This window comes from Canis lupus, chromosome 16 (genome assembly GCF_003254725.2).
Source record: "Canis lupus dingo isolate Sandy chromosome 16, ASM325472v2, whole genome shotgun sequence".
In the NCBI taxonomy this organism is placed as follows: Eukaryota; Metazoa; Chordata; class Mammalia; order Carnivora; family Canidae; genus Canis; species Canis lupus.
The window spans coordinates 579,751-600,723 of NC_064258.1; the positions used below are offsets into that span (position 1 = coordinate 579,751).

The following is a 20,973-nucleotide window of genomic DNA, read 5'->3' on the forward strand; positions in this document are numbered from 1 at the left end:
GCACGAAGCTGTGGTAGGCTCCGTTGATGATTGTGCGTGGCGGGAAGTCTTCGCGAGGGGCCCCTGGGGCAGGGCGATGCGGGGGTGCCATCCCGGGCTGTCACTCTGCCCCCCATGCTGACCCCGCACGCTGACGGGCATGTATCGCCTCGCTCCCAGGGACCCCTGCCGCGGACCCCACACACGCTGGAGCGGGCCACCGGCCGCGGGGTCTGGCTGCTGCACGCACCCGCCCCGTGACACGCAGCTCAGTCCCTGGGAATGTGAGCCAGCGTCCTTAGGAGGCCAGCCATCGCCACGCTCACCCACCAAACAAAACAACGGTGGCCCGGCGGTTCGGGGGGTTTCACAAAGCATAATAGTCTTGTTTCTTTCCGAGGCAGTTCCTGTAATTCTTGAGCATTCAAGAACTTTATGGGCCACTTCTTGTTATTTTGTGAGTTGTGTCCTGGATACGGTTTACAGGCGCAGTGTAAACCCCATTGTGCCCGTGGGTGGTTGCCGCGCCTTCGCAGGCCCGTCGGGAACGCGTTCAGACGCGGCGTCTGTAGACGGGGGGCCGGGGGCGCCGGGGCCTCTGCTCGGCCGCTTGGCTCGACTTCCAGTTAGTTATGTCTGGAGAGAAGAATTGGGCCTACTTGGGTTTTCTTGTTCCACACTCCAAAGAGACATTTAGCACCTGTTTTTTTTTTTTTTCAAGTGTCTGATTTTGCGGCCTTTCTGCTACCTTGATTTCTTTTGAGATTCATTTATTCTGCAGGGACAATTCACAAAATTCAGGATATTTCGCTTCTGGGTGAGCGTCCTAATATTTGAGGACCATTTCTCTTGCTTAACCGATTCTCATTCATTGGCCCCACTCCGGCGGCCACTGGGGGAAGGAGGGGGACAGAGGAGCAGGAGGCGGGAACGGCCGCCGCTGGTGACCACAAGCCGCCCGTGCCCTCGCCCGCCCTGCTGGCCAAGTGATGGGGCGCCCTGGGGCCTGTCCTCTCGCACGGTCCTGCTCTCGGGGCACGGAGACCCTTCCATCGCCACCATGGCCTGGTGGCTGGGATCTGAGTCTCAGATCAGTCCACAGGCGCCTTGGGATTGGGGCTCCTCGCTCATCCTGCCTCAGTTTCCCTGTCTGTGCAAGGGGCCCATCAAGCACCTTCCTATGGTGGGCACCCTGACACTCAGACATCACAGCTCTGGACCCTCATGGCTGCCTGGGGTGCGGCCCCCACGCGCGGAGAGCTCCCTCCGGCCAGCCGAGCATGCAGGGTGAGTTTGGACCCTCAGAAGACCCCTGCCGGGGCCTCGGGCTTGGAATCTGCTGGAAGGTATCTCTCATTTTGCAGAAAACCCTACATTTTGCTAGAATTTAACTTCCAGCAACAAAGGATCTTGAAGCACAGAATGTGGCACTTGTCACTACGGTCCACACCCAGTGCTAAGTCCTGAGCACAAGCGGGTAATTAGGACACACTTGGAACCCAGGGTCACTCCTAGGGTGGCAGAAGGACAGGCTGCGGCGCACTGCTCTCCCTGGGAACGCTCCAGGAAAGGGTGCGTCAGAAAGCACTTAAAATCCTCCAGGAACCTTATTTTCTGAATTTTTATGTTTAATACAAACCTGATTTCAGTTTTAGCCTGAGGTTTTGTTTTGTCTTTTCTTCTCCTCCTCCTTCTTCTTCTTTTTCTTCTTCTCCTCCTCCTCCTCCTCCTTCTTCTTCTCCTCCTCTTCCTCCTTCTTCTTCTTCTCTTCCTCCTCCTCCTCCTCCTTTTCTTCTTCTCCTTCTCTTCCTCCTCCTCTTCCTCCTCCTTCTCTTCCTCCTCCTTCTCCTTCTTCTCCTCCTCCTCCTTCTTTTCCTTCTCCTTCTTCATCTTCTTTTTAAAATGCATACAAAAAGTGAAACGTCAGAATCACTTTTCTTATGTGTTTTCCCCAAAATGATCTTAAGAGAAGCATAAACCTGTTGAGTTTTTTCCTGTTTCTTGTGAGGCTTTTGTCTTCAGTAGAAGCTGTTTTTTTGCTGAAAATAATGAGACACCAAAAGTTTAGATCTCATTGAAGATCCCAGAATTAAAAATTGATAGGAGGAATGGAATTTTGCAAAATGTGTGTTTTTTTCATCTTTATTCCAAAGTAAAGGGGGCACATTGAGGAATGAGGGTGTCTCTTTGGAGGGCAGTCCGCCTGACAAGTCTGCTTGTCTTCAGGAAACTCTGTTTTAGGGGCTCCTGTGTTTCCTCTAACACTTGCTTAAAGGATGCCTCACCTTTGATTCTTACCATACTACTATTTTTCTTGTGAAAACTGGCTTAAAAGTCCTTTCCATTTTATTTTGTGATAGTTTTTAAATGTTCCCATTATTTACAAATAAATGTAGTTTACACTGGAGTCCAAAGCAATCTTTGCAATTACTCCCTTTATTTGTGGGTATGTTTTTTTGAAGATTTTATTTTTAAAGTAGCCTCTACCCCCAACGCGGGGCTTGAACTCACGACCCCGAGATCCAGAGTCCACACTCCAGCCCAACGCCCCTATTTGTGGCTGTCTTATATTTATTTATTTTAATGTCTTTTCTCTGTGGGTGCATAGGATCATTTAGTTGCTTCCAACCTCTGCGGGGCATGAACCCTCCAATGACCTCTCTTGTGTCCAGTCTCCATCCCAGATTTGTCGTTAGATGTGCTGCTGAATGTGTCAGAGAGCTGACTGATTCTAAACATTTCACTGATTTTCAGACATTTCAGTGATTTTACCCATTTTTAATTTTCGGTGAAGACTGGTTCCCCTGGCGCATCCTGGCTCCGTGTCATCGCCGTGGTCTGTATTTGTGGCTCCCTGACCGACCTCCAGAACGTTCTCACCGACCATTAGCAACAGCTCCCAATTGAATCCACATGTTCAGGTCCCCTGATCTGCCACGGATCCTTGGGTGGACCTGGTGAAATGTCTTCCCTAGATCCCAGGGTCCCCTCCTGGCTGGGTTGAACTTTTTTCTTAAGATTTTATTTATTTGAGAGAGAGAGAGTGAGACAGAGAGAGCAAGAGAGAGCACAAGTGGGGAGCAGAGGGAGAAGCAGGCTCCCCTCTGAGCAGGGACCCCCAAGGAGGGGCTTGATCCTGGGACCCCGGGATCATGACCTGAGCTGAAGGCCGGCGCTTCACCGACTGAGCCCCCCAGGCGCCCTGGGTGCAACTTCTGCCAAATAAAAATCAAATCTCACCTTAGTCAGGGGAGCAGCTCCGGTCCGGAGCTGGGCTGATGGGAGGGAACCGTGAGCAGGGGTTGGATGGTGGCCTCCTGAGGGTGGGGGGCAATCCCGAGCAGGAGGAGGGGTGCTGAGGTTGGGCCTGGGGCAGGAGCCGAGTCTGAGCTGGGGTGGATCAAGGAGAGTTGGCGGGCATTCTGTCCAGGTTGACCAAAGGGGACACGGGTGGGGGGGAGCCTGGATCCCTGTGCCCTGGCACCCAGAGTCTTGGCCTGGCCTGTAGAGAAGGCAGGTGTGCGGAGGCCACGCGGTCCTGACCCTCCTCTCCCAGGGCGAGGCCCAGGTGGAGGCACGCTGCTGGGTCCCTTTCCTGTGGCTTTAACCTCGGCCTCTTGCACAATGGCCACTTTCCTGGGTTATTTCGTGTCTTCCCGTCCCCGTGCCACCCTCAGGACCCCGCGGATGTGGACGTGAGGCTCGGCCTCTCTGTCCTCTACCTCACTGCCCGCTGCTGAAGCCGGGATACCGGGACACGAGTGGGTTCCAGTCTCGGTGCCCGCTCCACTCACTCCCCACTGTGGGCTCCGTGAGGCCGGTCCCTCCCCGACCCCTGACGTCACACCAGGGTCCCCCTTCCGTCCCCCAGGCCCTCACACCACGCGAGCGTGTTCTGCACGCAGGACCCAGGAGATCCCACTCCACCACAGGGGATTTTCCTCACGGTATTGATCCTGTGTAACTTCTCTTGCTTTCGGGCAGCGTTCAGCGCAACAGACTTCATCCTTGCACGAACGCAAGGCAGCTGGTCTTCATTTTTTTCGAAGACCTTGAGCCTCTGGCATTTGGAGTAACGTTAATATTACTATTGACTGTGTCTGAAATAGTAAATGATGCCTGGACGGGTCAAATCACAGCATCAAATCAAACATTCCCTACCCAGGATCAACGTCTCCTGCTAGATCCGCTTCAGCTGCCCGCCTGCAATCCACGCCACGGGCTTTGGGGCCTACGGGAACATTCACATAAGGTTCACGGTCATGCTCAGGAGACAGAGAACACCAAGCTTCAGGAAGAAGCTATGACTTGCCCTTCGTGGCGTGGCTGTCAGGTGGCAGAGCAGGGACCAGACCCCAGACCCAGACCCAGACCCAGACGTCACCTCCTCGGGGTGTTCCTTCCTTCCCGCCGCGTCGCCCTCCCTGAAGCCCCAGGAGGCGGAGACAGTGCCCTTGGGCTGCTCGAGGGCTGAACCTAGAATTCCTGCCCGCACCGTCCTACCCCTGCTCTACGGCAGCTTTTTTTTCTTAAGGTTTTATTTACTTATTCATGAGACACACACACACACACACACACACACACACACACACACACACACACAGAGGCAGAGACACAGGCAGGGGGAGAAGCAGGCTCCATGTGGGGAGCCCGACGCTGGCCTCGATCTCGGAACCCTGGGGTCACGCCCTGGGCCGCAGGCAGGTGCTCAACCGCTGAGCCCCCCGGGAGCTCCTACAGCAGCTTCTTAAACGGCTTTCTTTTCATAAGAATAGCAGCCATGTCTCATCACCTACATACATTTCGTACTTGCTCACCGGCCGCTTCCCCCCAGCGTGAGCTCTGGCTGGCTCGACAGCCTGGTGGCCGCCAGACCCACGGCCGGCGCACAGCGGGGCCTCAGAAGATCCGGGCTGAGAGGACGGCCCGGGAGGTCTTGTCGGCTAAACACAGGGTCAGGGTGGGGGGCCTGGCCACAGCGGCCAGCCTGGCCCGGAAGGCCTTGTTCCTGTCCCCTGGGATGGGAGGCAGTGACAGCAGCTCTCAGGGCTTCCTGGGTGCGATCCAGCTGGAGAGCCTTGTTCCCCACGTTAGAATCTCCCAGCGGCCCCGCCAGGAAGCCCGGCTGCCCCTGAGGGACCGAGGGAGCCTCACAGGAACCGGGTACAGGGCGCACACCTCCAGGGCGCCGGCAGGCTCTGACGGCTGGACAGTCAGGGGCCACGGCCTGCACGGCGAGCCGGGAGCTGCTCACGGATGCACACAGCACCACCGACCACCAACGTGGAAGATTCCCTCAGGACCCCGAGTCCCCCGATGTCGCAGACAAATGTGCAGGATACAACTGGGAACCTCTGGCCGCCCCTATAGCCAGGTGATCGTCAGCTGACGGGAAAAGGCAGGTGATGGATGCCGGGACCAAGGTGAACCCAAGGCAGGTGTCGGCTGACAAGGGCTTTCAAGCTGCTGTCACGAAAACGTCCCAATGATCAGTAAAGCATCCCCTGCAAGGTCAAAAAGTGGGACGGTCTCAGCAGAGAAATAGGAATGATCAAGCGTGACAGCACGGAGATTCTGGAAATTAGAAAAAAATCAATATTAGAAAGGCAAACAATAAACTTGCTAGATGGGCTCTGTAGACGAAGATGAGGGAGTGTGAGGACGAGGAGTCTCTACAGGCCACACGCATAGGGCTCCATTCATACCGACTCCGGAGTGACGGGTTTTTACAAATGAGAGTGCATTTCGGGGTGAGCGTGTTACGGGGTACCATGGCGAGGGTTTGGGGCGGAGGGGACGGTGCCAAAGAGCCTCTCTGTTCCTGCTGTGATGAAACCATCCTGTTCCTGAAGGCGCGGAGACCACGTCAATCTCTGCATGCGGTGGAGTCGTGTCGCACCCGCACTCGCACACGCACACGCACACGAGTACGAGGCAAAGGGGGGGACTTCTGACTCAGGCTGGGGATCATCACAACGTCCATCCCGCGCTGGCATTTTGCACAATCTTAGCTGTTGGAGAAACCAGGTAAAGTCCATCGAAGACCGCTCTGTATTCTTGCTTCTAGAACCTCCTGTAAATCCACAGTTATCTTAATGGAACTTGCTATTAACAATTTATTTTCAACAGTTTGTGTTAGGAAGGGTCCGAGCGTGCTGCGCTCTACATGTTGTACAGGGAGCGCCCGGCTGGCTCCGTCGGCGAGCACGCAACTCTTGACCTCAGGGTTGTGAGTTTGAGCCCCACATTGGCGATAGAGGTGACGAGAATACGGTCTACGAAGATGAAATGTTTTATAGAGGAAGTAACTATAGGAATCTGCAGTGGGTTTTTGTTGTTGTTGTCAACTGTTTTTGCCAGATATAAAGTACACATTTTATTGTGTTTATTTTTAAAGATTTTATTTATTTTTGACAATTTTATTTATTTTTAATGGTTTTATTTATTTTTAACGATTTTATTTTTTAACGATTTTATTTATTTTTAACGATTTTATTTATTTATTTTTAACAATTTTATTTATTTTTAATGATTTTATTTATTTTTGTACACATTTTATTTTATTTATTTTTAACGATTTTATTTTTAATGATTTTATTTTTAACGATTTTATTTATTTTTAACGATTTTATTTATTTTTGTACACATTTTATTTCTTTTTAATGATTTTATTTCTTTTTGTGCAGATTTTATTTCTTTTTAATGATTTTATTTCTTTTTTACACATTTTGTTCCTTTTTAACGATTTTATTTCTTTTTAACGATTTTATTTCTTTTTAACAATTTTATTTCTTTTTAACGATTTTATTTATTTATTTTTAACAATTTTATTTCTTTTTAACGATTTTATTTCTTTGTACATATTTTATTTTATTTCTTTTTAAAGATTTTATTTCTTTTTAACGATTTTTTTTGTACACATTTATTTATTTTTAACGATTTTATTTATTTTTAATGATCTTATTTATTTTTAATGATTTTATTTATTTATTTGACAGAGAGAAAGAGAGAGAGAGCAGGAGCACAAGTAGGGGGAGGAGGAGAGGCAGAGAGAGAAGCAGACTCCCGGCCGAGTGGGGACCCTGTGCGGGGCTCCATCCCAGGACCCTGAGATCATGACCTGAGCTGAAGGCCAGTGTTTAATCCACCGAGCCACCCAGGGACCCCAGAAGGGCGCACTCTAAAGCATGAGCACTCTGCAAGGTGTGGTGAAGAGCAAGGGCTTGGAAGCCTGGCTTCTTGGGTTCCACTGTAGTCCGTGTGGCTCTGGGACCTTGGGGCCCCTTAACCTACCTGCGTTTCCTCACCTGCAACACCACAGCAGCCCCTACCCGACGAACTGTTAGAGAATGAGCAGAGTTAATACACAGAAATACTCAGGCTGGTGCCTGGCGTTTCGTGAGCATCAAGTACGCACCAGGGGCCAAGGGTGCCCGTCTGGCTCTGAGCCTGCCAGGGCATTTCCATCTGCGGGTGTTGGCTCGGGATGTGGGAAGAAGCTCTATTATCTGTTTATTCCTGTTCCTGTGTTGTTCACTCCAGTGGACGCTGACTTAAGAGGTGAGTGTGTCTGCCAGGTTGCGAAGCCTGCAGGTGGGGCTTGCTCCGGCTCGGGCTGCAGGCTGAAGTTCACACACACCCCGAGCTCCCCTCCCTCACGAAGTCTCCGCCAGCCCCTGGCCCCAAGGAACTCGCCACTCACGAATCCAGCTCTGCCCCGAGCACCCCTCGCGCTGCCGCCCGCCACGGGGCTGTCCCACCCCACACCCAAACCTCTGAATTAACTTCACACACGCTTGGGGTTAGGGGAGGTAAGTTCTCACTGTCGGGCCACCTTTGCATGATTTAAGGTGACGCTATCTTTTCTGTGACCAAGGGCCCAGTAGGGGGTCCTTCTGGAGCTATGGGGTAGCTCTCTGGGCCCTGAGGAACCTGGGGGTCGGGCTCACCGTCAGCAAGATGGTAAATGAGGTGTGCCCAGGGGGTCCAGCCCACCAGGAAGGCGCAGGGTTTGTCCTGTGGAGGGGACACATCTCACAGCACCCCACGATAAAGTGTCTAAACCTCTCTTGTCCTACATGGTGGATGGCATGGGCGCATCGTGCAGCAGGCCTCCGGGGGAACACATGATGCTCATGAGCCCAGAGGTGGAGGTGCGGCTGAGAGTCCGGGGACGATGCCAACAGGACGACCGCGAGGGCTCTGGGCATCAGGGGCAGGAGGAGGGGGGCTGGTGACCAGGAAGCACATGAAGCGTTGGGTGGATGTTCACCAATGCAGCATTGCCCTGTCTCCTGGGCCTGGCGCTTGAGCAAGGGTGACCCCTGAGGGGCCCCTCAACCTCTGAGAGCACATGCGTTCCCTTCACGATGGCAGCCCCATGTCATGATGACGGCGGCCACATCAAGACAGCAGCCTTCGCCTCGTGGGCTCCGAGGCCCCCGTAGCGCTCGGGGATCCGTGGCCGGACACTGCGAGCTGCCGTTGTGGGGCTGGCCATCTCCGCCGGCCCTTCTCCCTTCATCCAGTGGGGTTCCGACCCCAGGAAGCTGTGATGGGGGTCATGTGCACGAGAAGGTCACCTTGCAAATCTCACTGCTTCGCCTGGAGACAGTCGGACATCATGGGCCGGTCAGGGGCACGGAGTGTCTGCCACTGAGAGGGAAACCGGCCTTCCGCGGGCCCCGGCGCCGAGCGCAGTCTGCCTCGGGGTCGAGAGCCCAGTCTTGCCTAAGTGGGCTGACCGCCTCACGATGCCTCGAGAAATCCTCACGTGCTCTGCCTCCCAGAGCATGCTGTGTGCATCCCGGGTTCTGCCCCCGCAGGGTCCCCGTGCGGGATGAGCATCCCATCCACCCGTGGCCAACGGCTCCTACCAGTTCAGCCTTCGCTGCGCCGAGAATCTGCGGCCCTCTGGATGGGTGCGGGGACCCCGTTCAGGGAGCGGCGGGCGTGGGCAGCCTTGCTCGTCCCTGAGCGCGTTTTGGAACCCTGTTGCGTGTGCAAATTGCTTCCCGGGAGAGCGGCCCGTCCTGGTATTTTTTTGTAAAAGGGGCGCCGAGCGTTTCTCCAGGACCAGCCCCGCCCCAGGCACGTGTGGATGAGGAGGCTGCTGGGGGGCTCGTGGTGGCCCAGGCCAAATGCTCTGGAGCTCTTGCCCCTTGGGCCAGCTGCCCGGTCTTCCACGGACAGCTGCTGACCCCCGTCCCCCCGAACTCTCAGGGTATGTCCGCGCTGTGCGCTTCTGGGGGATTGTGAGCCGCCTGACGTGTCGGGCGCCACGCCTGCGAGGGTCTGGCGGGCCGCACCAACTCTGAGCACCAGTCCCCCCTCGTTCCACAGCCAGGCAACGACCTCTGTCTGTGAGCCAGTGCAAGGACTCCGAGTCGTCCCGATGGACAGTCAGGCAGCCGCATGCTGTGGGGCGCCCGGCCCTCTGCACACACTGGCCCGTGCGGCTGGCTTTCTCACGACGCCCTGCACTGTGCAGCCCATGAGCAGAGGCCGGGGCTGGTGGGTTTGTCTCGCGTTTCCCCCGCCCCACTTTTGCCTCCACGCCTGCACCTGACATCATACCTGCCCGAAGATGCGTCGATGTGTTTCCTGATTCCGAGAGGCGCTTGGGCGTCTATCCTATGGGCTCACCCTATGCTGGCCGAGCATCGAGTCTGCATCCTTCCCAGGCAGCCACGGTGGTGCCGTAAGACGACAAGTCACCGCGGAGTGCTACGGGGGCAGGCATGTCCTCCAGGTTGCCGTGGTTGTCCCCGCACAGCGAGGGTGAGGGACACACCGGATGGCTCTGGGAACCCAGTGCAGAGGTGGCACCCCGGATCCAAGCCTGGGGTGGGACGTGGGGGCAGAGCCCAGGGTGCTGCACCTGCCGGGCCTCTGTGGTGGCCAATGCCGCTCAGAGCCCCCGACCGTCCTGTGGGCGCTTGGAGGCCCGGGCCCTGCACCCTGCAGAGCCGCATCGACGGGATCCCGGGGGATGGTAGTCTCGGTGCGCTTGCCAGGTGCCGGGAGGCCTGACTGAAGGTACACGGCTCGGGGTTCTTGCTCATGGAGATTGGAGGGAAGGAGCCAGAACTAAAGTGCTTTTAGGGATGAGAGCTGGGTGTTACGCTATATGTTGGCAAATTGAACTCCAATTAAAAAAATATGTAAAAAAAATTAAAATTAAATAAATGAATAAATAAAATGCTTTTAGGCAACAGGGCCTGCCTTCCTGTCGCCCCTCCCGGTGGCCTGGGGGAGCACAGAAGCCTGGGGAAATGGCCATGTTTATTTTCTCCTACGCTCCGCTCCGACCTTCAGTATTTGCCTCTGCCTCTGGGACCGGGGTCTGGTCAAGGGAGCCCCAGGTCCCATGTCAAAGGGCCGAGGCTTTGGGACGTGGGCCCGGTCACTAATTACACGCGGGCACCCTGCCCAGCTGCAGGCGTGTCGCCTCTTATTTTCTCAGGGAAATGGGGAGTTGGTGATAAAGCGGACTTCATGCTATCCTATGTTTTGTTCTAAATATTTATTTTGTATGGTGATATGTTATTCCAGAGGCTTTGTTTCTGTGATTGCTTATAAAAATAGCTGACAAGGGAGTTGACGCATAAATATCCCAAATATGCTGATTAATTAAATATGCATAATCGGGTTGTTGCTCAGAATCTTTGCCCCCTTCAAAATCGTGCGACTTTTCCCTCCCGGCCACGGGAGGCCCCAAGCTCAGATCACTTTCCTCAGTCATGCCCCTGTGTGTTTGGTGTTGTTTTCATGTTTTTATTTTTTTAAAAAATTTTTTTGTTTTTTTTGTTTTTGTTTGTTTTCATGTTTTTAATCTTAGACTTGTTCTGACAACAGGTTAGTTGAAAAGAACTGAAGGCAAACTATAGAATAAACCATACATGTGTGTGCATGGGTGTACATATGTGTGCACACACGTATGTGTGCATGTGTACATGTGTGCACGCACATTTGCATGCAAGCATATATATGTACGCACGCGTCCATATGTGCAGGCGCACACGTGTTTGTATGTGTGCAGCCACATGTAGGCATATATGGGTACTTGTGAACACGTGTGCCTATGTGCATATGGATGCATGGATGTGCATGCGTGTGCACGTGAGCACGTGCTTATATGTGAGCAGGCATGCGTGTGCACGTGTGCAGGCTTGTGTTTTGTGTGTCTCTGTATGTGTGTGTGCATGCATGGGTGTACGTTTGCATCTCTGTGTGCATGCGTGCATCTCTGTGTGCACAGATATGGACATATAATGTCACATGCATGGATGTGCTTGTCTGTGTTTGCCTGGATGATCCATGCTGTGAGTCCCCCCCCAGCTGCGTGCCCTCCACCCCCCTCGTCATCCCACATCTGTGTCTATGGCACATTCCGGGCAGATGCTCAGAGGTTGGTGCCCACCAGAGAGAAGGCCGTCTTATTTGGAGGCTCTGTGGCATTTTGTAACTCATGTTTCCGCCACTGCTCATAAGAGATCCTGTATCCTCGGCTCTTTCTCCTCCTATTTGTAAAGGCCACCCCCATGCACCTCCGAGACGTTCATCTCTGCAGACCGGCTGGTGTTCAAGGGTTCAAGACCTTCCTGGCTCTCTGTGCACAAGGAAGGGGCACGAGACTGGCTGCCCAGCCGTGTGTCCGCTCCTTCTGTTGACAGGGACCCATGGGGACATCAGCGGCCGAGCACAGGACGGAGCAGGCCTGGCGGGGCGGGTTCAGGAGCGCCACGCACCCACGGACAGGGCACGCAGGCCTGCAGCTTAAACGTCCCAATTCTGGGAAGGCAAGTGGCTCCGGCGTCCCTCGCGAGTGTCCCTGCGGCAGCAGCAGCCCCTGTGCCCCCGCGTGCACGCCCTCCTGGGGGCCGCACAACCTCCCGGTCCTGCTGGTGCGCACGGACTTGATGTGCTTCCCGCGCCCCCAGGCCTGTCTCCGGGGGCGCTTTGGGAACTCTGGAGGCCGTGGTGTCACGAATTTGATAACGTCTGTAAACATGGTGCTCGGCAGGACCTTCCTGCTTTCTAGGGAATGTGTCATTGAGCCCAGCTGTGTTTGGGCAGTGGCGACACGGTGGCCAAGCACAGCAGCGACCGCAGCTTGCTCTGGGAAGAAGCAACTGGAAACAAGCATTTCGGTTATCAGTCCAGCCCTTCTTATCGGGCCACATTTCTCCTCTTGGGGAATTTGTGCTTTTCCTGGGGTGTCTGAGGTGACCCTGGACTCCTCCCCATTGCTGGCGTCCTCCCAGAGCCGCATCTGCTCCCCCACTGACTGGCTCCCCGTTGGAGAACTTCCTCTTTTTCTTTGGGATGATGCCTGTTCCCTTCTTGTCTGGCCAACAGGGGTGTCCCATTTGGGGGCCTGGGGCTGCTGGAGGCGCTTCTCACCAGGTGGCCCGTCAGCTCCATGCAGCTGTGGCTGTGTCCGTGGACCAGCTCCGGGGCCGCCCACTGCCCACTTCATCCGAACACTGCCCTGTCCTCATGCTGGGACCCGGCGGGGCTCGAGGCCCACCCGGCTCCGACCTGCATCTCCGGCCCCCCTCCCCACCCCCTTCCCCGCCCCCCTCAGCAGCAATCAGCTGCAACTTCTCTGTTTTTCCCTCCACATTCTCAGATGGCGACACGTGTCAAGGCGGGTCCTGTGGCTGCTGTCCTGCAGCCAGCTGCCCGATGTGTCTCCCATGGCCCCCCGCCCCGCTCCCAGAGCCGAGGCAGGAAGCCCCCTCAACTTCCCAGGGCCTCCCCGCCACTCCCAGGCTTACCCTGAATCCACAGGGCCCCTGCGGCAGAGCCCGCACCTCCACTGGGGTGTTCGGGTCCCTCCACCTCCTGGCTTCCCGCTGACCCCCAACCTGCTTGCTAGGCGCTGCTCCCCGAGAAAGTCTCTGCAGGCGGCTGCTCTCCCTGTCACACCCTCCGGTCTTTGGAAACCCAGCGTCAGAGTCTCGACTCTTCGGAGCCTTATTCCCTGATGCTGTGAACCTGCAGAGGCTGTGAAGCCTTTACTGGCGGGTGCAGGCTCTTCGCTGTGGCTCCTTGCACGAAGGATACGTGCACGGATCAGAGCGAGGTCTGCACGGGGCAGGGTGACGTGAGCCTTTCCTGGTTGCTTAGCTCTGCTGTGATCAGCCTCCAACCCTACTGGATGTACATTATTAGTAGTTTAAATATAAAAACGTATTTAACTGAAGGTTGTAGGGACACAGGGAAACAACGTAAATGTACTGGTGAGAATTATTATTTTTTTGTTTATTTATTTATTTATTTATTTTTTAATTTTATTATTATAATTTTTTACTGGTGGGAAGTATTAACCACATGATACCAGAAACAATAAAATAAGCAGCAAAGTGAGATCTCTTATGACATATCGTGAGTCCCCCCCAAGAATCCATGCTCCCCCATTCAACAGTTCGTGCCCCAGAGAGACGTCCACCAGGGAGAAACAAGAAGTCTTTGTGCAGAAGATGTCATTTTTGCACTCTTTATGCAAACACAGGAGAAGCACCTCCAACTGCAGCCGTAGGAAGAGCGTCGTCCAAATACCCACCATTTGCTTCAACTTGGAGGGACCTGGAGGAATGATGCTGAGTGAAATAAGTTAATCGGAGAAGGACAAACATTAGATGGTCTCATTCATTCGGGGAGTATAAAAAATAGTGAAAGGGAATAAAGGGGAAAGGAGAGAAAATGAGTGGGAAATATCAGGGAGGGAGACAGAACATGGAAGACTCCTAACTCTGGGAAACGAACTAGGGGTGGTGGAAGGGGAGGTGGGTGGAGGGTGGAGGTGACTGGGTGACAGGCACTGAGGGGGCATTTGACGGGATGAGCACTGGGTGTTATGCTATATGTGGGCAAATTGAACTCCAATAAAAAATAAATTAAAAAAAAAAAAAAAAGGAAGAGCGTCGTCGCCAGCCTCTGACATGCCGTTCGGTGCCGTGGTTTGCTGCGACGGGTGTTACGGTGATAACGGAGCAGCGCTGTAAGGGACAAAGTGATACTTGTGATGCTTCTGCTGCGATATCAGGCTTGTGAAAGCAGATTGGTCGACACAGGTCCAAGTGCTTCTGTACGTGTCTCCAGATATCGAGTCATCTACATCATGCACGGTTGTGTGGGGGGCACATACATCACACCGAGCACACACGCATGTGCAGGGCACCCGGGGGCTCAGCGGCTGAGCGTCTGTCTGCCTTTGGCCCAGGGCGTGACCCTGGGATCCCGGGATCGAGTCCCGTGTCAGGCTCCCTGCATGGAGCCTGCTTCTCCCTCTGCCTGTGTCCCTGCCTCTCTCTGTGTCTCTCATGAATAAATAAATAAAATCTTAAAAAATATATATATATGCATGTGCACATCCCCAGTTACATATCTTCAGGCACATTTCTAATGCATGTGTGGCTGTACGTCCAATCTGCCCATGTACGTATCTGCCTACAAGCCTGGATTTTAAAAACTCACCAAAACGTACAAAGGGGTCATGTTCAGGAAAAGGCCTCCGTAGGATTCATTTTTTCTTTTACCCTTTTGGTCTCCAAAATCTGCTCTTACACACACCGGTAACTCTTTAAGGTCAAAACGATGTCTTTTCCTTTTTTTCCAAGAGTGCTTTACCCACCGCTTCACATTCCCAGCCTTCAAGGTTTTTGCTAAAAGTCGGGCAGTGGTTTAAATGAAAACAGCCAGAGTGGGGACAATGGGCATTTCCCCCTCCGGCAGCGCACAATAAGGGCGCGTTTGACACGCAGCCCAGAACATTCCGAGTGAGCTAACAGCAGGAAACACACTCAGGCTGAGATCATTTCAATGTCCTTGACGACAGTTTGTCCTAAGTTCCGAAAGCCAGCACAGCAAGTAGGGTTTGACCCCATGGAGAGAATATTAAAAATCCCTGCGGCCTAGCGCTTGCTCGCCGTTGTCTGCACGAGGCCCGAGCGTCGGTCCTGCGGGCCACGGCCTACAGGGCGGTGCCTCCCGCTACAGGAAGCCCGCAGCCCCTGCCTCAGCGCCCCACGCGGGATTTTTACACAGCATTTCTCAGTGCAGCAATCCTCCCGCCACATGGGTGTTTTTTTTTTTATCATTTCTCTTTATATATATATATATATATATATTTTTTTTTTTACTGCAGTTCAATTTGCAAACACACAGCATAGCCCCCAGTGCTCCTCCCATAGTGTGTCCCCCAGCGCCCGTCCCCCCCTTCCCCTGTCACCCTGCCCACCTCCCCATCCACCGCCCCCTGTTCCCAGAGTTAGGGCTCACTCGGGGTCTGTCGCCCCCTCTGATATCTCCCACCCGGTCCCCTCTTCTCCCCCGTGATCCCTTCCCCTACTCCTAGGCCCCAAATGAGTGAGACCATGTGATGTGATGACTGCCCTTGGGCGTTTTTCTTTTATAGATGAAAAACCGGAGGCAGGTGTGTAAAGTAAGCCCCAGAGGTTTGCGGTGACGGATGAAAGGTGACGCAGGTCAAGGGCCCCGCTCGGTGCCTGGCGCTGGGAGCAGCTCGGGAAGGTTGCCTGGTGCGGGTCACAATGCCCCTCCTGCTGTGTCTGGCCTGGAAGGGACTTTCCGAGGTGGTGGTGAGACCCAAAGGCCACCTCCGTGGCCGGAGATCCCCGAGCCCACGCACTGATCCCCTGGGACCAGCGGCCACGTGACTCGGGACGGGCTTGTACCTGCTTGTCCTGCGGTCCGTCGAAGGGAAGGACCCGAGAGAACCCTTGACAGAGGGGTAGACGCCGCACCAGGGGAGGAGCGGCTGTAGGCAGAGGGCGGAAGCCGTCCTCACCCGGAGCCAGAAGAGCAGAGGCGGCCGTGGAAGGAGGAGGGTCCGGGCTGCAGACCCCATGGGGCAGCTGCTCCCTCCGGGGGCCTCATGCCCGCTGCTGGGCCCCCATGAGGTCCGGCGCCTCCGCCCCTGCTCCTGCTTCATCTCCACTGCCTCCTGGGCTCACCCACGTCTCAGCCACTCTGCGGTCAGTGTAGGAAAGAATTAGAAGAGACTCCGACAGTCTCGTGGAATCCATGTCTGTCGTTAATGTTCTTTCCGGAATGTTCCCCATTGTGATCCAACTGTAAATCGTAATGAATAGGTGGCGTATGTCCATCTTCCTCAACTCTTGACCTGGATTTTGGAGAAAAGCACCCCAGGGATTCTTGCCGCCTGCCGGAGGCCCCCCAGCTCCTCCGCACTTCTTCCTTGAGTGAATTATAAAAAAATATAATTACTTCCCTCTGGCAAGCACGTAACTGCAAACAAATGGTGCCTCTTCCTCAAGGCAGACCCAGCCCGGCCCTGGCAGGCAAGCTTGGATTCAGCTCGTACTCTCCTCTTTGGCTGGGCACTTGGTACTGTAACAGTGCACAACCTGTACAACTATACACGTTGACCCTAGATGATGGAGACTTAATTTATGGAGGAAGCGGGATGAATTTAGAATGGTATTTTTGAAAGGAGGGGAGGGAAGGCATACCTGGATATATCAGGGCACGTGGGACACAGTGTGCCTTTTGTAGCTCAACATGTTGCCGAGCAAGAAACATACCTTGAGGGGTATGGACCTCTCGTTAATTCATCTACCCCTCAACATTTATTGGGTGCCTACTCCCAGCCAGGTGGTGCTGGTGCTGAGGATTCAGGATTCACGTGGCCACGGCCGTCCTTGTGTAGCACCAGTTTTACTATGGTCCGTGGACCTGGTGTGCAAGAGTCGAGGAACATGCACATGCGTGTGTGCATTTTCTGAGAGGGGCAGATTTCTCGAGGTTTTAAAGGGTTTCAGGCAAGAAGAGATTTCGAGGCAGGCCAGTTAGACGTGGTCTGAGCACAGTGTCCAGGTCAGCCCTGGAGCGGGGAGAGAACAGGTGGAAACAAGTGAGCACACAACATTTTCTGTCCACTCCACCTGTGGCACTTCGCTTTCCTTCCAGGGTAGAAGGAAGATAGAGAAAGAGACAGAAGAAGCAGAAATGTTGATAAAGCCGTCTGTAGTAGGGGAAAGGCAGGTCCCTGGAGACTTGGAAAAGCACAAAGGCAGGGTGGGAGAAATTTCATGCAGGAAAAGGCATTTGGCACATCCTTCTTGCTTAGTGCACACACTCACCTGCAGGGAAGGTTCCGTAGTCATAGATTTAGGAGAGCTGGTTATACGGGGGAATAGGTTCATTTTAGTTAAATATATTGATTAGTGAACATATGTCCTCACGATGCTCTTTCTCTGGTCCTTTACATGTTGAAACAAAGTACTGTGTTCTAACAGAAAGACCGAATATGCTGTTTCTCGAGTTTTTGACCACGAGACAGATTTTCTTTAAAAAATTTTAGAACATCTCATGAGACTAGTATTTTGCAGGAGACTTTTGAGGGCAGTGGGCTACACATGATGAGACCAACTGGCTGTGTAGATTCAAAGGAATGTCATGCTTGTGCCGTAGCATGGTCAGCCTGCCTTCAACCGTCCTCGTCATGCCTGGAGGGGCAGACGCCGGATTCTCAGGGGTCTGGGGGCAAAGTGTTGAGAAGAGGTGAGGAGAAGTGGATATGACAAGACAGAAGTGTGCAGGTGATGTGTGTGGATGACGGTGATGACGATGGTGATGACGGTGATGCTGGTGACCACGGTGGTGATGGTGGTGATGGTGATGACAGTGATGCTGGTGATGATGCTGGTGATGATGGTGAGTGTGATGATGATGATGGTGATGATGGTGACCATGGTGGTAATGTTGATGACAGTGATGCTGGTGATGAGGATGGTGATGATGGTGATGATGATGACCATGGTGGTGATGGTGGTGACAGTGGTGACGGTGATGCTGGTGATGAGGATGGTGATGACGGTGAGTGTGATGATGATGATGGTGATGATGGTGACCACGGTGGTAACGGTGATGACAGTGATGCTGGTGATGAGGATGGTGATGATGGTGACCATGGTGACCATGGTGGTGATGGTGATGATGGTGTCTGTGATAATGATTATGTGATGATGGTGAAGATGGTGATGATAATGGTGATGATGGTGATGATGGTGACCATGGTGGTGATGGTGGTGATAATGATGATGATGGTGACTGTGATGGTGATGATGGTTGACTATGGTGGTGATGGTGATGACGGTGATGCTGGTGATGATGATGATGATGATGATGATGATGATGATGATGATGGTGATCATGGTGATGATGGTGATACTGGTGATGATGATGATACTGGTGATGATGATGACCATGGTGGTGATGGTGGTGATGGTGATGACGGTGATGCTGGTGATGAGGATGGTGATGATGGTGAGTGTGATGATGATGATGGTGATGATGGTGACCATGGTGACCATGGTGGTGATGGTGATGATGGTGACTGTGATAACGATGATGTGATGATGGTGAAGACGGTGATGATGATGGTGAAGATGGTGATGATGATGGTGACCATGGTGGTGATGACATTGGTGATGATGATGATGGGGATGATGCAGATGTGATGACAATGACAATGACGACAGCAGCAATTAGTGCCTCCAAGAGTTAACATTACCGAGCACAGACCAGGAGAATGCGGACTGAGCTATTGCATAGAGGATGACCTATATGAAGAAGGACTGTGGGCCGTGCAGCTTCCACTCACGTGTCTCCTGAGTGCGAAGGGTCTGGTACACACGGATGTAGTGGTCCCAGTGTACAGTCCTGAGATAAGGGTGACCATCTCCCATCTCCCTTTTATTTAATACGTGTGGAACCTGAAGCTCAGAGGGTTTAACAGCCACACGGACAGTTTGAACGACTGTGCTCTGCCCTCAGAGGCTAAGTGCTTGGTCACTTATGTCTGGAGCCGTTGCTTTATGTGACACTGTGCTGGGTGGTCATAAACATCAATTCTCACCACAGCCCTTGGAGAAGCCTCTGGCTTTTCCTAGTTTGCAGGGGAGAAGCCGAGGTCGATATCGTCAAGCCCGATCTCATCTAGCTGCTAAGAGGGAGAGCCCCACAGGGTCACAGCTGCCCTGCTCGTGAAGAGGGCCATGCCTGCATCTGTATGTTTGATCCAAGCTCGGAGGCATTTCTTTTGTTTAAAAGATTTAATTAATTAATTAATTAATTAATTTATTCATTTGTTTATTTATTTATTTAGAGGTGGTGGGGAGGGGTAGAAGGAGAGAGAGAGAGAATCCCAAGCAGACTCTGTGCTGAACTTGGAGTCCACTGCAGCACTCAATCCCACGGCCCTGAGGTCTTGACCCGAGCTGAAGCCAAGAGTCAGGTGCTAACCGGCTGAGCCACCCAGGTGTGTGAGGCACGTTGTTAAGTCAGAGCCCGGCAGGGACCCATGGGACAGCAGACCAGGGGGCTGGACAGGTGCTCTCGTGGTCTGCACGGGGAAGCCGGAAGCCAAACCAACCCTCTGTGAGCTGGATCTCTGAGAGCCTGACCTCTGAATCATTCCCTTTTGCCTTTAATTATTTCCTGTGCAATGTGAGGGGAGGACAATCCAGGTCCAGGAAAGAGTGTGTGCAAAGACTCGGGGTGAAGGGTTAATCGGGGCTTAGGGACGGATAGGAGATTGGACCCAAGGGCTGCGTGGCCAGGAGAAAAGCAGGGCCCATGAGTGGTGGGACTGGGCCCCATGTTCCAGCTGGGGAACGACCAGCCCCCCCTGCACCCCAAACCACACAGCAGCCGTCAGAGGTTCTGCTTGTCAGGGGATGTGGTTTGGTTTGTGTCAGGCTCGGGAGGGGCTTGGTCTGGCTTGTTTCCTAGGAAGGCATTCCTGGAGGTGTGCAGGAGGGACGTTTCCTGGGCTATCAGCGGGAGTGGAGGACATTCGAGATGCAGGAGACACAAAAAGACGGGGACCCATGAAACACGAAGGGTGGGCTGTCTCCATGGCCCCTGCCAGCTTCGGCGAATCCAGAGCTCTGGGGACAGGGTCGAGGTCGTGGCAGATTTTCCAACAGGAAATTGCCAGTTTCCTCTGATCCAGAGAATGGACATTTTGTAATGACTTGGCTATAAAACGCAACAGGAAACACACCTTTCAAAAGCCTCCGTTGTGCCACCTCATATCGTAGGTAGGGTATGGCGGCCAGTCGTGGCCTCTTCAGCAAGAGGAGATGTGGGAGCTTGTTTCGTTCCTGTTTTCCCTGGGAGTGGAGATGCTAGAACAACGTCGCCCAGGTGCTTCCACCAGCACAACGCATGGAGCGCGGCCGGTCGCGGCCTGGGCTGGACCGCACCGAGGCGCACACACCTGTGTGAGGCCTCCGTCCCCTGGGAACTCGTGCATCTCGGCAAGGCAAGTCCTTGAGTGAGAAAAGGACATTCACTTCCCCAAAGCACCATGGAGGAGGCCAGCTGTCCAGATGCACCCCTCTTAGATGGCTGCAAGGTGACAGGTGAAGTCCTAGATTAGAATGATCTGGAACCAGACTTGGATTCTCCAGCTAAGTAGCTCTGGGACCTTGAGCTTTTTCCTTAGTTTCTCTGAGGCTCTCATTTGCTCTCCTATAAAAATGGAGGGAAAAAAGGAATACTCTGGCTAACAAAGCTGTTCTGAGCTTAAATGAATTTAGCAGATGTGCCTCCTTGGCACAAAAGGGCTGCTGAATCAACGCGGATTGAACGCACCCAGTGGCCACTTTACTTGAGGCCCTTCCACAAGGGGCATCCTACATGCTCTTCCGAAGTTTTGTGTTTTGTGTGCGACTTTGGGGCCTGGCAGGTGGTTTGCATACACAAGTGTGGGAATTCTCTTGTAGGAGCCGCACTTGCTGGGGATCAACAGGAAACACCTGAACCCTGCTAGTGTGGCATTCGCATGAGCGCCGGGTGACGTCAGGGCAGAGCGGGGTTGGGGACTGTGGCCTCCAGGCCGGGACACATGGGGCTGTCGCGGGACGTGCCTGGGGGCTGGTGTGCTGGTGGCAGCGGGGAAAGCAGGGCGACACTGCCCAGAGCTGCCGGCAGCGC

At 53.6% G+C, this 20,973-nt stretch overlaps 1 long non-coding RNA gene across 1 annotated transcript; it reads right to left on the reverse strand.

The window, feature by feature from the left end:
- Window positions 1-13,224: 13,224 nt before the first annotated feature.
- LOC112651032 (uncharacterized) lies at window positions 13,225-16,245 on the reverse strand. The gene is made up of 2 exons (XR_003130560.3): window positions 15,684-16,245; window positions 13,225-13,572 (listed from the first exon to the last, which is right to left on the reverse strand). It is a non-coding gene; the product is annotated as an uncharacterized LOC112651032 (long non-coding RNA).
- Window positions 16,246-20,973: the final 4,728 nt, after the last annotated feature.